We start from the raw sequence: 16,356 nt of genomic DNA, 5'->3' as shown, positions 1-16,356 counted from the left end.
TTCATTTGCAAAACGCAGCCACACTTCATTTGCAATCACATCATCAAGTTTGTGAAATATATACAATGTGAAAATGTTTGAGGTTCAAACGCTGGTCACAGATACTGTCCACCAGGTCAGTGGCCCTTGCAAATTGCACAGAGATCTCAACGAAACAGACTTTATTGCCCTGACTTTTCTAAAGGTAGATACTGGCCACGATCATGTACAGAACTTGTGGAAATTCCAAGGACACTCTCGGGCACAGAGCACTGAGTAGGAGTGTCCAAAACTAGAAGGCGTAGGTTTAAGGTGAGAGGGGAAAAGATTTAAAAGGGACCTGAAGGACTACTTTGTCTAGGAGAGGGTGGAGCTGCCAAAGAAAATAGTGGGGGCAGATACAATTACAACATTTAAAAGGCATCTGGATGGGTATATGAATAGGAAGGGTTTAGAAGGATATGTGTAAATGCTGGCAAATGGGGCTAGATTAACTTAGGATATCCGGTTGGCATGAACTGTGCTGTACATCTCTATGACTCCATAGATATTTTTAAGGCAGAGGTAGATTCTTAATGAGCAAGGGAATGAAAGGTTAATCAGAGGTAGGAGAGAATATAGACAAGTGAGATCAGCCTCGATGGAGCAGACTTATTGCACTGTGTGGTCCAACTCCAGCTGTTAACTCATAGGTTTGTAGGAGGAGGAATGTCTTCACTCAGGAATGAGTCTTTGGCATTCTCTACCGTGAGGATTGTGGAGGCATTGTCATTGAATATATTCAAGTGAGATTGATGGACTTCTAGACATTAAAGATACATGGATAATACAGGAAAACAGTGCTGAGGTGAAAGGTTAGCTGTGATCTGGCTGAATGACAGAGTAGGCTTGATGGGCCAAATGGCCTATGCCTTCCCCTGTTTGTGACTCCAGAAGTTAAATCAAGGTCAACAGTGAGGGCAAGATTTGGGCAGAGACATCTTGAGCCTTCTTCACTTTATGCTCACATCTCCCTTTTCTACTCTCACTATCACGAATTCCATACACTTGCGATCCCAACGGTGACAGCTTCAGCTTTGAGGTGAATTTTCTCCTTTGAGGTGGGAATTGTGAGTTGGGAGACTGCCCAATGTTGTGATCCGTCCTAGTGGTGCCTACCCATGGTGCAGCAATGGGGATTTGCTGAAGTCAGGGTTGCCATCTCTTGAAGGCGGCCCAAGGTGGGCATGGAGTTTGGCGATAAGTCCTCAGCCCTCATGCCTCCTCCTATCTCACTGCTTGGGTTTGTACCTCCATGGCATGGCTAAATCTCACCCTTTGTCCTTAACCCTTGCTTCTATCAAGAATGAATGAGAAGTAATATCAAAAGGCAGGTTGTATAAAGGTCAAAAATTTTCACTTGGACTGAATGATGAACTGATACTGTCATATGCCTCATTGAGTCACACTTCCTGCTTGCTGATCTGGGTGGGATATGCAATGATCACTTTGGATAATACATGTAACACAGAGCAGAGAACAGTATAGCACAGGAACAGGCCCTTTGGCCCACTGTGTCTGTGCTGACTGTGACACCATTTTAAACTAACCCCAACTGTTAGATATCTCCTGCTTGGTCATGTGTCTGTCCAAATACCTCTACCATACCTGCCTCTAACAGCTCCCCTGGAAGCATATTCCAGGCACCTAACACCTTCTTGTAAAAAGCTTGTCTCACACATCTCTTTTAAACTCCTCCCTTTTATCTCTTTAGTGCCTGTCCACCATCTACAAGGCACAAGTCAGGAGTGTGATGGAACACTCTCCACTTGCTTGAAAGAGTGCAGCTTTAACAACACTTGAAAACCTTGACACCATCCAGGACAAAGCAGCCCCTTGACTGTAGTAATGTGTATCACCTGCAACGTTCACAGCAATGGCTCATCAAAGCCCTCTGACAGCATCTTCCAATCCTGTGACCTCTGACACGTAGAAGGACAAGGGCTGCAGAAGTGTGGGAAACCCACCATCGACAAGTTCCCCTTGAAGCCACATACCATCCTGACCTGGATCGTATTGTCGTTCATAGAGTGGATGTGGGGAAGATGTTGCCACTCATCAGAGTCACTAGGATCAAGGGCACAGCCTCAGAGTAGAGAGATGACCCTTTAGAACTAAGACAAGGAGGAATTTCTTCAGCCAGAGGGTGGTGATTTGGTGGAACTCATTGTTGCAGAAGGAGGTCAAGTCATTGAATATATTTAAGAAAGAGATAGATAGGTTCTTGATTAGTGAAGGGATCAAGGGTTATGGGGAGAAGGCAGGCGAATGGGGTTGAGAAACATGTCAGCCATGATCAAAAGGTGGAACAGACTTGATGGGCTCAAGGGCCTCTTTCTGCACTTATATCTTATGGTCTTATAGTCTTTTGATTCCTTCACTGTCACTGGGTCAATATCCTAGAACTGTCTTCCCAACAGCACTATGAGTGTCCCCTACACCCCAGAGACTGTAGCAATTTAATCAATAGTGGCTCAGCCAGAGGCATACACATTCCCTTTGAATGAATTAAGAAAATCATTCTTCTGCTAGAAAGCAGGATCAGAATGTCTGGGCAAGCATTCTGTTCAACACAAGGCAAAAAAGGCTATTTGTAAGTTGTGACTGATATCTGAGTTGTATGGTTGGATGAAATTCTCAGCCTTATATTCATTTATTTATCATTCTGTAGCAAGTTTGTGTGCTAGAAGGTAGACTTTCATAGACAAAAACCATAATTGCAACATTTAGTCAAATTCCAGCTCTTTGAACAATGTGTTATCTGTGCAGCTTTTTAATCACAAAGGGGTTCTTGTCATATATGACTTACAGAAAAAAGGCTAATTTTGAATGTAATACAGATGTAGAGAACTTATTGAAAGTCAAAGCATGTATCCACTTGCAACCATTTGTGACTGAAATGAAAACTTGAACTCTAGATTTTTACTTGACCAACTTTAATACAAAGACTTTTCTAAAAAAAAAGTAAATGCTGTCAATTCTTGTTGTTCATAACATAACAGTTTTGAATGTACACGGATCTATAAAACTAAATGTAAACTGAAAACAATCTAGTAAAAAATACCATCAAATTTTTTTACCATCAAATAAATACCATCAATTATAATTTAATTGGAATGATTGCAGACTTGCAGTCAGACACAGTGAAAGCGGAAATATATGAGGAGGAAGTACATTTTTGTTTGTCTAGATGGGACCAGCCAGATAGTACACAAATATCCATCTGAACAGCAAGACTTAATAGAAAATGTTGCAAAGACTGTTTCTACTTTGGTTATTGATATTCCTGCCTCACGTCTGCTTCTATGGGATTTATAATGGTTTCACAAACAATTAATGCTGTATTACAGATTTGTCAAACATTTATTCAGAAAGGTATCTGACCTCCTTCTTTAAAGACAGAGACATCTTTCCAAAAAATCCTCAAGGAAGAGGCACATCCATTTGCCCTTTGACCTGCATTTTTAAAATTTACTGTTGCTCCAGAATGATACTTGTTAACAGAAAAATGAAACAGATGATGAAACAAACAAAAAATTCAAACCTTCCTTCATTGTGTGGTCCTCATATTTATTAGAATTTGTTCCTTTAAAATTTTTGGTATGTACAAAATTGTGACAGTCTACTGAAAAGCCTTCAAAATAATTTAATCCGACACACCGCAAAAATGCGAGAGAGTCCTTGAGTGCTGTTCAGACCTCTGTCTTAGTTGAAGGAATACTCAAAGGGAAGCAGTGTCAGAAAAAAGCTAAACCTGGGAATTGAAAGATTATGGAGTTTGTTCTCACTGCAAAAGTAATTAGCTTTTAATCATTCAGGAAGTCCACCTTTAACATCAGACTGAGAATATTTAATAAACTATGATCTGAACCCCAAGAATGTCTGAAATTAGGTTGAATGATTTGTAATGCAATCTTTGTGGTGTTAGACTACACAGTCTTTGTGGTGTTAGACTACACAGGCTTTGTGGTGTTAGACTACACAGTCTTTGTGGTGTTAGACTACACAGTTTTTGTGGTGTTAGACTTATTATTTTGCAGGGAAAGAACATAGAGTTGTACAGGTACTTGGGAACACCACCACTATAAGTTCCCCTCCAAGCCACTCACCACTCTCACTTTGAAATATACTCTCGTTCCTTCACAGTCATTGGGTCAAAATCCTGGAAATCCCTCCCTACCAGCATTGTGGGTCAACTCACAACAAGTGGACTGCAGCGATTCGAGAGGGCAGCTCACCCCCACCTTCTCAAAGGCAAATAGGGACGGGCTATCAATACTGGCCAGCCAACGACACCCAAGTCCCACAAATAAATTTTTTAAAAAATTGCACGGAATCAGATCCTTCGGTCCAACTTGTCTATGACGACCAGATATCCTAAACTGATCTAGGCCCATTTGTCAGCATTTGGCGCTTATCCCTGTAAACCTTTCTCATTCATATACCCATCCAGATGCCTTTCAAATGTTGTAATTGTACAAGACTCCACCACTTCCTCAGGCAGCTCATACCATACATGCAGCACCCTCTGTGTGAAAAAAATTGCCCCCAGGTCCGTTTTAAATCTTTCCCTTCTCATATTAAACCTCTAGATTTGGATTCCCCTATCATGGGAAAAAGACCTTGCCTATTCACCCTAATCATGCCCCTCATGATTTATAAACCTCTATAAGATCACTCCTCAGCCTCCAACCCTTCGGGGAAAATAGCCCCAGCCTATTCAGCCTTTACAGCTCAAACCCTCCAATCCTAGCAATTTCCTTGTAAATATTTTCTGAACTCTTTCAGGTTTAACAACATCCATCCTATAGCAGGGAGACCAGATTGTATGTAGTATTCTAAACATGCCATAAACAGTGCTGCACAGCCGAAAAATGACGTCCCAACTTCTATACTCAATGCACCAACTAATGTAGACAAGTGTACCAAACGCCTTCCTCGCTACCCAGTGTACCTGCAGCTCCACTTTCACCTGAACCCCAAAGTCTCTTTGTTTGGCAACACTCCCAGGGCCCTACCATTAACTGTATAAGTCCTGCCCTGATTTGCCTTACCAAAATGCAACAACGTTTGTTTATGTAAATTAAGCTCCATCAGTCACTCCTCAGCCCATTGGTCCAACTGATCAAGATCATATTTTGGTGTCATCTACGTATTTAGTAACCATTCCTCCTATATTCACATCCAAATAATTTATATAAATGTCAAAAAACAGTAAATCCAGCACCAATCTTTGCGGCACACTGCTGGTCACAGGCTGAAAAACAACTCTCCACCACCACCCTCTGTCCGCTACCTTCAAACCAATGTTGTATCCAACTTGCTAACTCGCCCTGGATTCGATGTGATCTAACCTTGCTAACCAGTCTACCTTGTGAAAGCTTACCACAGGCCTTGCTGAAGTCCATACAGACAACATCTGCCGATCTGCTTTCATCAATCCTCTTTGTCACTTCTTCAAAAACTCAATCAAATTAGTGAGGCATGATTTTCCATGCACAACGCCATGTTAATTGTCCACAATCTGTCCTTGCCTTTTGAAATACCCGTAAAACTTGACCCTCAGTATCCCCTCCCAACAACTTATCCACCTCTTACATCTGGATCACCAATGTTCCCTGGCTTTTGCTTATGGCCTTTCTTAACCAATAGCACCAATGTGGTAACTGACAGTAGATATCAGCAGGAAAATCAAAGTGCTGGATAAACAGATCAGGCAGCGTCTGTGAAGAGAAAAACAGTGTTAATGTTTCAAAGCTGACCAGTTCTGAAGAGTAAATGAACCCAAAACATTAACCTTGTTTTCCGCTACACAAATGTTGCCAGACAAGCTGGATTTCTCCAGCACTTTCTGCTTTTCTTTCAGATCGCAATATCCACATTACTTTGCTTTTATTTGTTTTCTAAGTTGTAACTTTGTGAGGAGGAAGGGGATGCAGGATAGCATGCTTGCAACTGACAATAAACAAGGAGAAAATGATAATGTGAAGATATTTAGTTTGCAGGCTGTGGATGAGATAATCATCTCCTCTTAGCTCATTGAATTGGTTTTGCATTCTCTCCAGGAATACAGAAAAGGTGTACAATTAGGCACTGTTAGAACATGGCTTGCAGACTCAAAAGCAGATCCTTGCCAATACATTTTATCGATCTCCAGCAGCACTTCATATTCAGAATTCATAGGTGACATAAAATAGTACTGAAGGTTACAACACTTTAATAAGTTAAAGTAGGATTCTGTAATGTCCTTACTGTCCAGGTAAGAGGAATATCAATAACCCCTGACTGCCAAGGACTGGCCAAATCTTATCCTAATCTTCAAACCACAGCATGTTGGAAGACTTTGCTATGTAATGCATTATAATGACAAATACTACAGCTTAAATCAGTAAGATAAATAGCAATCTGGGTTAATACAATTCAGGAAAGGTTGGACTAGAAATTTTGTACTTATTCTTAAGACACTAAAAACACTGTGCTGGATTATTATGTCTCTAAGTTTTATTTCTCATAGTATTTGCAGTCTTCTGGTCAGTATTGTCCTGTGGAAACCATCTTGCAGTCTCCTTGTGCAGTTGTAAAATGAGGCAGACCAACCAGTAATAAACTCCAGAATGGTAACAGAGTTCATTTATTAGGTGAAAATGCTGTTTCAATATAAAGCTGTTTTAAATAGCAGGATTATTTGAGTTTTCAGGGAACAGTCTTATTCAGAGTTTCCTCAGACCCAAGTAAGGATGCCATGCTCAGGGTCATGAGCCAGGAGCAACAGTGGAATCAGTGAATGTTGGGTGTTGATGGTGGAAAACTCAACCTTCACGGGACAATGGCTGCTTACTCTCACAAGGACTTGTATTTCATTTCAGCGCAAATATGGAAGGCAGTGGGAATCCACCTTATGTACACTTTTCCCATTTCATATTCCTCGTTGAAGTTGAAAATGGGAGGGTCTTATGGTCAACAAAACAGAAATTTTGGAAAAGCTCAGCAGGTCTGGCAGCATCTATAGAGAGAAAGCAGAGTTAATGTTTCAGGTCCAGCGATCCTTCCTCAGAACTTGGTTTAATGAGGATCTAATGAGAATGGAAGAGTAAAGCATTGGATCACCAATGATGGAGAAATGAGTGGAGCACCTGCTGTTGAGCAGCACCCAATAAATGCACTCTGTTACCATTCTGGAGTTTTGATAATTGATTCAACTCCTCTGATATCATATTTCCATAACTGTACAATAATTTCCCTCAAGATTACCACCTGAAAGTTAAAACTCGGGATTCTATATGTAAGCAACACCTCCATCGTCAGCACGTTTCCATATATGGAAGAATATTTATTGATATATCAGACCCACTGCATTGGGAGCACTACATGCCCCTTAGGGTAATTCTCTTTGTGAATGTCAAATATAAAATATCGTCTTCCTCTGCTGTTGCTTGCAGCGCAACAGTAAACAATGTTGGATGTAAAGATTTATGTTTCAGCATCTGGCAAACAGCAATTTACATTTATTAAATGTCATTTTATTCCCCCAAGTCATTTCACACTAAGTGTAAGAAAAACAAATGTTGGGCCAGTAAAGGAGGTTCTATTCATCAAAGTATGTGGGTGTCACTGGCAAGGCCAGCATTTATTGCCCATCCCTAATACCCTTTGAAAAGGTGGAGGTGAGCTGTGCTCTTGAACCATTGCAATCCACGTTGAGTAGGTACATCCACAGTGCTATTAGAAATATCAGGACTTTGAACCAGCAACAATGAAGGAATGGCAACGTAGTTCCAAGGCAGGATGATGTGTAATTTGGAGGGAACTAGAGGTGGTTCCCATGCACCTATTGCCCCTGTTCTTCTAACTTGTAGAAAGGATGCGTTTGGAAGAGTTTGTCAAAGGAAGCGTGGCGAGTTGCTACAGTGCATTTTGAACTAATACTCCTTGCTACCATTATATGCTAATGATGGAGGAAGTGAATAGTTAAAATGGATGACAGGTTTGCAATTGAGTGAATTACTTTGACTTGGATAGTAATGAACTTGAGTGTTCCTGCAGCCGCAGTCATCCAGACAAATGCAGAGAATTTCATCATGTCTCTGACTTGTAATATATACTTTGAATAGGTTTTGAAGAGTCAACTAGTGAGTTACTTGCTGGAGAGCTCCTAGACATGAACCTACTCTTGTTGCTGCTATGTAGATTGTTAGTCCAGTTCAGTTTCTGCTAAATGGTGGCCCCCCCAGGATGTTCTTAGAGGTGATTCAGTGTTAGTAATGCCATTGTTATTTGAGGAAATAATTAGATGATCTATTATTGGAGATAGTCATCGCCTATCATTTGAATAGGACAGATAGGCAATGATTATCTGTAGTCCAGGCCTGAATGTTGTCCAGTACTTGCCAAAAGTGGGCACACACTGTTTCTGTATCTGAGGAACTGCACGTGGAAACATACATTGTGCAGTCATTAGCAAACAGCCCATGTTTGACCTAATGATGGAAGGCAGGTCATTTATGAAGTAAAGAGGAACCTTGATTATCCAGCATTCCATTATCCGAATATTGGATTATCCAGCAAGATCCCAAGGTCCCAATGTTCGGCTAAACTATGTTATCTGGCATTTAATTATCTGAATTTGACTAACTGAATGAAATACTGCCCGCCCATTTCCTCAGATAATCGAGGTTCCTCTGTACTTGAAGATGTTTGGGCCTAGAACAAGCTAGAGTGATGCTCTGAGATGACAGATTTCCAATAAGCACAATCATCTTCCTTTGTGCCATCTATGAGTCAGTGCAGGGTTTTTCTCCCAATATCAATGACTTCAGTTTTATTAGGGCTGCTTCATTAAAAGCTACTATCATACTGGTGCAGTCACCATCTCTCACCACTATGGGGGAAATGTGTTCATCTCAGCTACATTTTGCATTTTTAAAGCAGGCAAGATTGGAATTCCTGGCTAGAAGTATTGAGCTCAATAATAATAGAAAGAAGTATGAGCAGAGGGCAATCTAACTGTGGTTGCTAGTCCTCAGAAAATCCAGGCCGTTGTTCTCCTCACCTATTGCAGGTTTACAAATAAATCCACTTTGATTTGTCAGATCTTAGATACATAAATGAAAATACATGTGATGTGAATGCATTGCAGTTCTACTTGTAAATGAAGTTATCTCACTCACTAAAGTCAAAGCTATGGATAAGTAGCTGTTTATCTCAGCTGGAGCTATCTTAGCTGCTTCCAATGCTTACTATTTAATCTTTGGATCTACATAACAGTGAAAGATAAACAGATGGAACTTACATAATATGCAATATTTCTATAGAACTATTTTATTCCCAGTTGTTTTTCACACAAATACTGTGCAGCACTGACATCCGCACATTAGTACATTCCAAGTTCTCTCTTCAACTGCACTGATTTATTAAAAGGTTTCACATTTAATTAAATTGCTACAATTCAAAGAGAGCAGATATGCAAAATAGGAAAGAGCTTTTTGTTCTGCTATCTGATTCAAAGCAGGACCAATTGCTGTTATCCTTTCAGAAGCAACGATTAAAAAATACTAAATGAAACAAATCACTGCAGTAATTTCACTTGAAGTAGATGCTGACCTGATCTCACATGCTGTTGTTTGAAATCCTGTCTGGGTCTTCTTCTTTTTCCTACTGTGGACTTCAAAAACCCAGGATTCTGTCAACTTCCTCTGTGTTAACTGAGGCCTGTGTAGATTATGCTAGACACACACGCACACACACATCAGAGATCCAGGCAGCTGTGTTCACACTAAAGACAACCTCATTAATGTTTTCTTGCATTACCATCATAATAAATGGATTGAATTCAGAACTCAAAACTTAGCATCCAGGGGTGCTGTGGGCTACCGTTCAACCATATTCTGCAAACCTCATCATGTTTTGTGTGAATTCACCCAGGACCAGGGTCACTCAACTCCAGACTACAAAAGAGGTGGGTTCAAGAGATGAGGTAAGAGTGGTAGCCCCTGCCCACCAAGGCTGCATTTGTCTGAACATGTCATCATTAAGTCTTAGAAAAAAATGTGTTCAATGGAAATCAGAGAAAAGTCTCCACTGGTTACAGTACTACCCAGCATAAAGGTGGATAGTTGTGGTCATTGAAGGTCACTTGTTCTAGTCTCAGGATATTTCTGCAGGAGTTCCTTCAGATACAGTCCTTGGCTCAACCCACTGCAGTTGGTTCTCAAGACCTTCTTGCTATCAGAATGTCAGATCTGAGAATGTTTGCAGAGTGTGCAGTTCCATTCTCATTTTCTCAGATACTGAACCAGACCATGGCCATATGGAGCAAGACCTGGACAACATTCAGACTTAGACTGATCAGTGGCAAGTAATACTCTAGGCAACCTAGTGCCAGATAAAGGCCACTTACAACTAAGCAAATCTAATTATACTCTCTTGATACCAAATATCATTACTATCATTAAATCATCAACCAACAAAGTCCTGGAGATGTCCATTGGCAAAGACGAGGAACTCTGCACCAGGTAAGTCACCTCCTGACTCCACAAAGCTAATCAATTTTCTACAAGGCTTAATTCAGGGTCGTAATGGAATAATGTCATCTTGCTTGGATGAGTGTGCTATACCGGAGAATGTAGTCATTTGATTACCACTCAATCCATCATCTTAAACATTCACGCGCTCCATTATCAATATCACACTGGCTGAACTATACAGGACACTGGAGTAGGGACATAGCAGTCTGGGGCCCTAGACATTGATAGGGGTTGGTTCTAAATGCTGGCTCAGTCAGCAATGCCACACCTCATGGATGAATTAAGAGAAAGTTCTCACAGACCCACATGATAATCTACCCTTACTTGAAACTCACTGCATGTTAAAAACCATCTACTTGAATTTGTAGACTGAACAGTTTTTTAATGAAAGAAATACAAGAGAAGTCTAGTTTATTAGTGGCTGGTCTGCCTCATTTTACAACATACTATCTCACTGCGGGCAGTGTATTCTCAAAGCAGCAGAAAGGAAAAAGATTCCAAGAAAGACCTGTCGTTGAATGCCTGCTACTGGAAAAACCATTGAGGTATCTTACAAACAAACAAACAATCACTTTGATGCTTTGCTAATCCCATCCCTACGGGTAAATGTGAACTAAGCCACGTTAAGATTATGAAGTACATCAGAGGTCAACTGTTTTGGAGAGTTTTATTTCTGATTGTTACTTTACAGTTGTCCCTTTGGGAATTGCTGGTTGTAAGGGTCTATTTAAGAAGATCTATTTTGGCAATTTTTCAAAATGCTTGAAAGGTGCTTTGAAACAAATTTCACTGCTGTAATATCATCCCGGTTTTCATTTTGACAAAAAGTTATTCTTGTGACATGTTGGATGCTATCAGCTGTACCCACACATCACTCTGTGTACAGATAAAGAATGTGTAGGTCTGCCTGGTGTGTGTATGAGATTTCAGGAACAGGAGAGGCCAATAAATCTTTCTGTTTTGGTTGGTCAACTTTACATTCTTGACTTCCGATCACATCCCTAAGTCTTTGTTTCTCTGCAACCACATCTAGTTGTTCCTTGAGCCGTTTGTGCTATTTGTTACAATAGCATTCCATAGTGATGTTCTCCATGTACCCATTCCTCTTGTCTGAAGTTGCTCTGCTTGAATTTTTCATGAACTCATAAATTTCTAATTTCCAAATTTGACCCCAAGTGCCTGAATCTATTCCCAGTGGGAACAATTTGGCTGTCAGCTTGTGTGGAAACCAGGAATCAGGGACAATGATTGTTATTGCGATATTCTTCCCTGTCTTTCTGATTAAAAGTTAATATCCAGGAGAGAATCAATATTGCTGCTTTTTCTATCAATGCTGATCTACCCGTGTTTTCTAATTGGTATGATTTTGTCCGTTCATAATTTCCCTGTTGAAACTCCAACTCATGTAAATGAGAAATGTAAAAGGAAGGGTATATTCTCATGGAAAGTTAAAAAGTAAAATACATTATGCATTAATAATGAGGTTTGGATCAACAAGAACAACTTGCATTTAGATAGATGCCTCTGACATGGCAAAATATCCCAAGTTGCTATACAGGAGTACAACAATACAAAAATAAGTTTATAAAATAATGAGAGGTATAGATAGAGTTAATGGTAGCTGTCTTTTTCCTGGGATGGAGGATTTTAAGACTAGAGAGATATAAAAAAGACACAAGGGACAAATGTTTTACACAGAGGATGGTTCACGTATGAAATTACCTTCCTGAGGAAGTGGTAGATAGGGCACAAATACAATGTTTCAAAGACATTTGGATAAGTACATGAATAGGAAAAGTTTGGAGGGATATGGGCCAGGAACAGGCAGGTGGGACTAGTTTAGTTTGGGATTAGGTTCGGCATGGACTGGTTGGACCGAAGGGTCTGTTTCTGTGCTGGATAACTCTCTGACTCTCCACACTGAGACACAGAAGGAGATGTTTAGTCAGGTGGCTGAACGCTCGATCAAAACGTAGCTTCCAGGGAATATGTTAAAGGCCTGGTAGAGAGGCTGAGAGGTTTAGGGAGGGAATTCAAAGAATTAGCACCCAGACTCACTTTGTCCCTGGATAGGGCTTTTAACAAAGGATGAATAGACAAGGAGCTAGAATTGGATGTATGCAGAATGGTCAGAGTGCAGTATATCTGGGTGATAGAAGGAGGGAAGACTGATGTTACGGAGGAATTTCATCAATTGATTAAACAAAGATTGCAGAAATGTCTGTGAGTACTTTGTTTCCTGATTGATCATGCACAATAAGCAATACTGTTTTTTTTATTTAAATGCCACAGGATGACTTATTGTTCTTGAAAAAGGAATGTGTCACTCAGGCTTGTGCATAATACTGTCTTGTGTGGTCATAATTGATATTGGGCACAAGTATTACACTTTCAGAGGGTTTGTACTTGAGCTGAAGTGGGAATGGCCACATTAATCAAAGCAGTTCAGAACATAGGCGCGAGGCAGCTGGAAGCAACTGGGAGAGAGGAAGAGATTTAATTAACTGCAAACAAGAAAATAAATGATGCTTAATACGTAATTATAATTTTACCATCTTCTTTGGCATGTCAAAGCAACATAAATGTTTGCGCTTCCCAAAATACCAGAAATATGATCGATAACTTTGAAGCTGGTGAAATGCTATCACTGAGAAACCGGTTTAGCTGTACCTCCCTAGTGGTCTCAGAGTGACTGGCTGAACTCATGAAGTCACAGATAAGCTTGGAAAGAGAAGCTCCTGTCAAGGCAACTGGAAAGAAAAATTGGTTCTTCCTCAAAACAGATGGCAATACAAACCACAACCCCAGGAGAATCTCAGCATATCAATCACTTAAGTTGTTTCTCTTGTTCCATGCTGTGAGCTTGACAGTGTTTTGGGAATTGAGCTCCACAATGAGCAGTCCATTATTGTGTGAAATCCATATATGAGAGACAGAGTGTTATTATTATATTCTCTTTCCCCTTTGTATGCATTTTAAATGTTTTTTATCCTCTGTAAGGCCTATCATATCAATCAAGAAAGGCATGGAAAACCTAATAGGTTCTTGCAGAAGGTAAACATATGAATAATTTCATTTACTTTAACTTATAACAAGCAAAATTTAATCAGCAATTTTTACTTTGCCAGTCGTGGGTGTAAGGGGTGAGGCTTGTAAACCTTCTCTCTTTAGTGAGTGGACAATCCTGTAGTCAATCATAAATATTTCAAAAGTTATTTCACCAAGATATAAGAGTCCCAACATATTTTTGGATAAAAACACCTGCTCAGAACAATATGTAAAACATTTATTAGTAGATATTCCGTAGGTATCATGACATTAAATATCTTGATGTCTATCAGCATAAATTATAATATTTTCTCTGGAGTGTTGTGGGTACAATTGTATTTACGTTGGTGAATATATAACTGCCAATAAATCACAAGCAGGAATTTGGGGTTGGGCAGATTTTTCCAATGTGCTGCTACCAGCATTGAGCACTGTCAACACAAACCCTATAAAGATGAAGCACGATGGTTAACGCATTGTTTTACAGTTTGTCCAATTTCATCCTGTTGGATTTAATACTTTGGATTGGCTGCAATTTGTGAAAGTTGCACTTTAATATCCTCTTCATGAGGTAATGGGAATAGATTCAACAGGAGTTTCAAAATGAAATTGAAACATATTCGAAGGAAATTTAAAAAAAAATTCGGCCTATAGAAAAAGAGCCAAGCAATGACTCTAACTGGCTTGCTCTTTGGAAGAGCTAGTGCATACTTGATGGTTGAAAGGGCCTCCATCTAGGATACACTGCTCGATGACTCTATCCATTAGTCCTTTGGTTAAGAGCAAAAAATGTACAAAAAGGAAATGATATTGATTTTTTAAAAATGGTAGTTGTTTTGGCAAGACTTGGTTTTGTTGGATATCACTGGATCCCAGCAATCCTTGCTCCTAAATCATTGTACATGAAGTTAAAAACATGCACAATATTGGCAATGAAATCCAATTTAAAGTTGAAACACTATTTGCTATTATGTGTCCAAAAGAGAAAATGCTGGAAAATCTCAGCAGGTCTGGCAGCATCTGTAAGGAAAGAAAAGAGCTGCCATTTCAAGTCTAACTGACCCTTTGTCAAAGCTAAAAACAGGGAGAAATAGGGAGGTGTATATATATATATATATATATAGATCTGTTATATATCTATATATATATATATCTATATATCTATATATCTATATCTCCCTTTTTTTAGCTTTGACAAAGGGTCAGTTAGACTCAAAATGTCAGCTCTTTTCTCTCCTTATAGGTGCTGCCAGAGCTGCTGAGATTTTCCAGCATTTTCTCTTTTGGTTTCAGATTCTAGCATCTGCAGTAATTTGCTTTTATCCATTGCTATTATGCGAGCTTGCCACATGAGCTGCATTTATGGAGTTGGAATTTTGTGCAATACATAAACAGTAGCTGGTATTCAACAGGGACTTGACAATCAGGGACTGGTTAGAGGACATTTTGAAAGAATAAACTTGCTGGAAGTAAGTGGCACCAAGTAATTTTCAGTCTTTATGAAGCTTTGGGACAGTGTTCAGACCATGTGTCTAATCACCCAATTTGTGTCAAGAATTGACCTGAGTTATTGGGTATGCAAAGGAAATAGAAAGAAATTGAGTTGAAGAAGGTTAACTTGGGTGTAACTTTTTAAAATTCATTTGCAGGATATGCAGGTTGTTGGCTGGACTAGTATTTATTGCCCATCACTAACTGCCCTCAGAAGGAGTAGTGCCCTTGAATTGCTACATTCCATGAGAATCTTTATACGAACATCACTGTAAGAAAGCACATTAACTGTGTTCATTGTACTTCTAATGTCTTTAATGTAGACTTACTATTTCAGATAGAGTGTAACTAATTAGAATTCACATTCTTTGATTTTTGCAGCAGTAAACTTCTGTCAACTTTGAATCTTCATTCTTTTTGAAAATGCATGGATTTTCAGATTTCAGATAAAAACTAAACAAGTGACTGTTCTCTACTGAGATAACAATTGTAATTTAAGCAATCTAAGTGCTTGCCTATTCACAATTGTCTATTATCATCTCTTCAGTGGATATTTTGTCTGTATTCAGGACACTGTTCATTGAGCCATTATATAAAGTAGTTCTACACTGCACTGCAGAGCACTCAATATTTCATCATTCAAAAGTGTTACAAGAAATGCAAGTACGATGTGGCTGACTGCTTTTTCTGTTATTCCTACAAACGTAATTATATCACACAAAATCAACAGAGACAAAACTATAAAGATTCATAATTTTGATTTGGAGCTATTAAGATTGTGGAAAAATATCATTTAATCCTTTGTTTTGAGGAAGGGGTAAATATGATTCTTTGTATTAAAGAATATCATTTCCCATGGTTAATGTACTGCATATTGATATACCATCAGTGACTGCTGAAACGTCCATTAGTAATTCACCCAGTACAGCAAGGTGTCACTCACTTGGAGTGACAATCATGGATCTTGCTTTAAATATGTGGCTTTTTGATTGACCTTATTCTGAAAAATAAAAACAGTTCCATCTGTTTAATTAGGTTTGCAATCTGTGATGTTTCGTTCACTCCCCCCATAAGATGTGCAAACAATGCTGCTTATTTTGCTAACTGGACTAATAATTTGACAAAAAGACAGAAAAAACATTTGACATTTAAAAAAATCATATTAATAAAAATAAACTGCGGACAAGATTGGCATGCCTGTACTGGGCCCTGTCACTGAGAATATTGTGAGAATTACAATTTATTTTTAATCACTGGATCAAGGAAGTTATTTTAA

At 39.3% G+C, this 16,356-nt stretch overlaps 1 protein-coding gene across 1 annotated transcript in view; it reads right to left on the bottom strand.

Annotated features, from left to right (window-relative positions):
- The window catches only part of LOC132826148 (phospholipid phosphatase 4-like), a 191,597-nt gene that overhangs the window by 23,010 nt on the left and 152,231 nt on the right, over positions 1 to 16,356 (bottom strand). The gene's annotated exons all lie outside the window — the stretch shown is intronic.

This window comes from Hemiscyllium ocellatum, chromosome 22, assembly GCF_020745735.1.
Source record: "Hemiscyllium ocellatum isolate sHemOce1 chromosome 22, sHemOce1.pat.X.cur, whole genome shotgun sequence".
Classification (NCBI taxonomy): domain Eukaryota; kingdom Metazoa; phylum Chordata; class Chondrichthyes; order Orectolobiformes; family Hemiscylliidae; genus Hemiscyllium; species Hemiscyllium ocellatum.
This window is presented reverse-complemented; position numbering and strand designations above follow the sequence as displayed.